Source organism: Pinus tabuliformis, chromosome 6 (assembly GCF_031772625.1).
Source record: "Pinus tabuliformis cultivar Carrire ecotype Pingquan chromosome 6, CPIR1, whole genome shotgun sequence".
Taxonomy (NCBI): Eukaryota; Viridiplantae; Streptophyta; class Pinopsida; order Pinales; family Pinaceae; genus Pinus; species Pinus tabuliformis.
In genome coordinates this window covers 21,044,088-21,048,708 of record NC_142292.1, presented here as the reverse complement: position 1 = coordinate 21,048,708, position 4,621 = coordinate 21,044,088, and the positions used below count along the sequence as shown (strand labels likewise).

Below are 4,621 nucleotides of genomic sequence, written 5' to 3'. Positions count from 1 at the left end.
AGAGTCATCTACGTGACTGTAAAGTCAATTCCAGATCGCAGATTTCAAATTATTATGTATCCATAATTGTACGATTTGTGTGAAAAGGAAAGAATTCACATCAATAAGTCAAGTATGCCATGAACACATCAAAGATGTTACCAATGCAAACTCTATTCCTTAGAGAAATGATGTCATTCACTATACCCATAAACCTGCAGTGTTACTGGCAATATGAACAAAGAAAGATAATGCACATCCCTGCGATCAATCACATGAAAGAGATAATAGTTTGGACAAAGAGCATATATGATTATTAAGTGGGTTCATTTCTTGCTTAAACTGATGATATGAAAACTGCAGGATGAGTGCTCAACGGAGTAAGATGTGTCTTCCAAACATTGCAAGATACAGTGGGACAAGTAGATAGTGAAGACTCAAGCCATTCAGTTGGATATGATTTTGATCAAACTAGAGGACTCGATGACATGATTGATTGCCTTCCCTCTTGGCATCAAGAAGATGTAGGAGAAGCAATGGAGAAGCTAGCAATTTGTTTAAGTTTGTACAAGCATATTCCACTCATAAGCAGGAATAGAGAATAGCTAACCATAGCTTGCCTTCTTAATATATGATCTTCTTTGAGATGCTTCCAAAATATCATACCATCATATATAATTCCCTGATTTATATGATCTTATTTGAGATGCTTCCAAAATATCAGACCATCATATATAATTCCCTGATTTGGCAATAATTTAATTAATTAATTTATTTATTTATTTTCGTCTTAACAGAAAACAAAGATTTCCACTCAACAAAAGATTCAACAACTTGTGACTTCACATTGCCCCAAGAAATTCAATTTATTCTGTAGGGGAGAACCCATGTCAATTAAAACAACTATAATCAGAAAGTAAGATTGAACTGAAACAAGAACTGAACTTCCACAAGTGAAACTCACAAAACTTCAACGCTTCTTGTTAATAATTGACAATGCTATTAATGTGGATAATTATCTTGTAGTTAGTAGATATTTTTATTTTTTTGTTGAGTTAAAAGAGTTTTATTCAAAATTCAAATGTAATCACAACACATTTTAGGAGCTTCGTGCTCTAAATGAAATTGACAGTTGAAGGACAATTTTCATAGAATTGTGAGAGAGCTCAAAATTTGCAGCAAAATGACACTAGATGCCTAACCACATTCTATCATGACTTGGAAAATCCATACCTATTGCCAACTCAGCTCAAAGGGATTCATCACTTGCAAAGGGAACATATACTCCAAAATCATGAGAATATAACCCTCATCCAAGGAACGTTCTAGCCTACCTAATTTCCTTGTACCTACTTGAGTCAAACTAAAATAGAAGCTTGAAAATGCAAGACTATTAATCTCCTGCTAAAACCTCAAGTCAAGATAATAATCATGAAGGCGCACACATAATTAGGAAGAATAATAGCAATATCTATTTTAATATTTATCAAGTTTGGCATAAATAAGAACATTGTTTTTCAATAAACGACAATGACATGAACAAAAAAGCCTACTTAAAAGCATATTATAAAGCATGTAAAATAAACTTCTTTGTTTTCTCTTGCGCTAGCAACATAATGCATAGTGTTTCAAAAGAATTCAATGATTCATGGATGTAATCAGTACAACAGAGCAAACCAAGTGGGTATTTGTAGAGGAGTTTACTTGGCCTTAACCTCAACTCCTTCCTTCATAAGTAAATTTTCGTAGCTAAAACCCATGAGATCTACAACAGAACCCATATCATCTTCTTCTTCAATGGATGAACCATACCTGCTGGTAGATATGGACCACACAATGTGAATCAGAGTGGCTGTAATGGCACCCAAGAGAGCACCCAGTAACAGAGCAAACACAATGCTCAAAATATCTTCGACCCTCCTCTGGAAAGAACCCACCTTCTTTTTATGGGCAGGGATAGTTTTACGAGATGGGTTGGGATTGTTGATAAAACCCCAGGAGTAGAAAACATGACTCTGGTCTTCTTCATTCAAAAATTCCTCTCCATACACTTCAAGCTTCTGATTCTCAACAGGCATGGCGATTTCTAGGTTTTCATCCAAGGGACGATGACGATTAGATGACGAAAAAGATATCGAAACTATGTATGATCTGCAGGCAAAGAATGGCTTACCAGGGCGGCCTTGGGCTTGAATCTCAATAGGGTAACCATATATACCCATTCTTCTATCAATCATACAACAACCATCCACACAAAGAAGCGTTGGGAAGGTGTCAAATCCTTCAAAAAGACACAAACTCAAGATAAGCCTCATTCCATGTTGTACTTGAGTCAGATCAATAAGACTATGGTCTCCTGTACACTTGGTGTAGGCTCGGAACAAAATAATCCACCAAAATCCTGAATCGATAGGGGCAACCCTACCAATGGCGCTTTCGCCAAAATATGCAATTATGGTGTCGGTGTTTCGCTCAGGATCATGAAGAACCTTAAAGCTGGCAGGCATAACACCTTCACCTAGTGTAAAATTATCAATTCGCTTATCCCAGGCTTGGAGGTGAAGAGTCTTTAACAAGAAGTTTTTGAAAATTTCAGGCTCGCCATTCATCAGAAATGCCAATGCATTGGGAACGAAGTCCCTAACAAATACCTGGTTATAGTTCAAAGCATCCTCGGTGGAATCAAGGGCTACAATGGTGCCAACGGGCTTCCCTTTGAAATAAACCAGAGACTTCTTGAGACTGTCCCATGCATCCGCCACCATGGGATGCATGGCGAACGGGGTGTGGCATCCAGACAGAGGGGTGCCGGATCGGATGCTTATCCTGGGAGATGACATTATGCTTACCCTGGGAGATGACATTGACTCCAGGCCATCTGAGCTCCTCATGGTCTCCAGACCCCTCGGATGGGTAACAGAAATCGACAGATCACTCAGAGTCTTTTCTTCCAGAGATCTGCACTCCAGATTCAAGGGCCTCGGCCTCGTCTCCATCAGGGCCTCTTCCAGAGACATACTAGTCGGCATTGTGATTGAAAAGGTATTATATGGTGCCAGGAGGAGATTTTATAGTCGTCGAATCTATTTCAAAATTCCACGAGTATTTTGCAGAGATGGTTGGGAGAAAACAACAAAAACAAGAATAAATAAAATGACAGAGAACTAAAATTTGGGCTTCTGCCTGCAAACACCAATTTTTCTCCCCTGATGTCAATTATCCCTTGAAAACCAAAAACCTTTGCGGTTTTCTAAGGAAAAATCTCTGGATTTGCAGGCTTTTAAAGCCAGAAAGAAGCATCAACCAGAATGAAAAATATGGCAATGGAATAGGAGGAGGAGACAAATCCAAAGGAAAAATGAAAAAGGCAGCCTTGGGCTTGAATAAAACAAGTGAAAAGACACATGAGGAAAAGGTGTTGGCACATTGTGAGTAAAGGAGGATTAGGACCAATACGGTATGGTAACTCAGTTTAATAAAGCTAAGATGTTGATAGGGGCTGAGTTGATTGGTAAAGCAGGGTGTTGTTATTTGCTCCACCATGGTTCATATCACCCCAGCATCATGTTTCTCCTTGTGAGCCAATGCACCTATGTAAACATACCTGTTATTGTGGTTGGGGTAAGGTGTAGGTCCTAAGCATTTGGAAAAATAGATACCCATTACTCACGACTATTTAGATGAAGAATAACCACTGTTAGGTCTCATATTTTGAACTTAGCTTTGATACCATATGTAAGGATCCCTCCTAGGGTCCTCTAACTAAAAACTAAATTCACCAAATTTTGAACACAATAAGAAGGGAAATAGATTATTTATATCTAATCATTTATTTGATGACAATTTACCATTAAAATTTATTTACCACAAATTAAATAAATAATAATTTCATTGCAACCATTTACATAAGCAATCAATAAATGGAGGAATACATGTTCCAATAGCTTAGTTGAGATGCTCTTGAGATCCTGACTCTGTTGGGATGATTCTCTTGACTACCCGACTGAATTTTCCTCCTAGCCAACTAGGAAGTATTTCCTAGCCCAGGGAACCTCCACAGGTTCCCTAGCCCTTTGAGCCTAAGTCCAACAAGATGCAGTGTGTCCAATTTTAACAAACACTCTCTATATCCAAGTTTGTATTCCCTCATTTATCTCTTCATTCTCTTTCTCCAAATTCCTCCCCCAAAACACAATCCTCCAAAACAAAATCAAGACCAAGGATTCCCCCTCTCCTCTCATCATCCTCCCCCTTTTATGCCTCTTCCTACCATCCACCTCAACCACCTATCAATAATGTCATGACTACCCCCTCATCCTTTCATTTTGTATCCTTGACTTTTCTTACCATATCTTCTCCCAAGTAGATTTGAGAAGAAATTTTGAGGATAAGATATGGATATTTAATTTGGAAATTAATTGGAGAAAATGATATCTTCTCCCAAGTAGATTTTGAGAAGACATTTTGGGATATGGATATTTAATTTGGAATAAATGGAAGGAGACCATATCCTATCCAAAATTAAATTTGAGAAGACAAGTTGGGAATTGAATAATAACAATAATAAAATTTATATCAGTAAATAAATTATAGTTTCACAAATGTAGGTATGTACCAATATTTCTTGATAATTATAAGTCAA

General features: G+C 37.5%; 1 pseudogene; it reads right to left on the bottom strand.

Moving 5' to 3' along the window:
• Positions 1-1,679: 1,679 nt before the first annotated feature.
• On the bottom strand, positions 1,680-3,141 carry LOC149257017 (putative alkaline/neutral invertase B pseudogene; annotated as a pseudogene).
• Between the last annotated feature and the right edge of the window lie 1,480 nt (positions 3,142-4,621).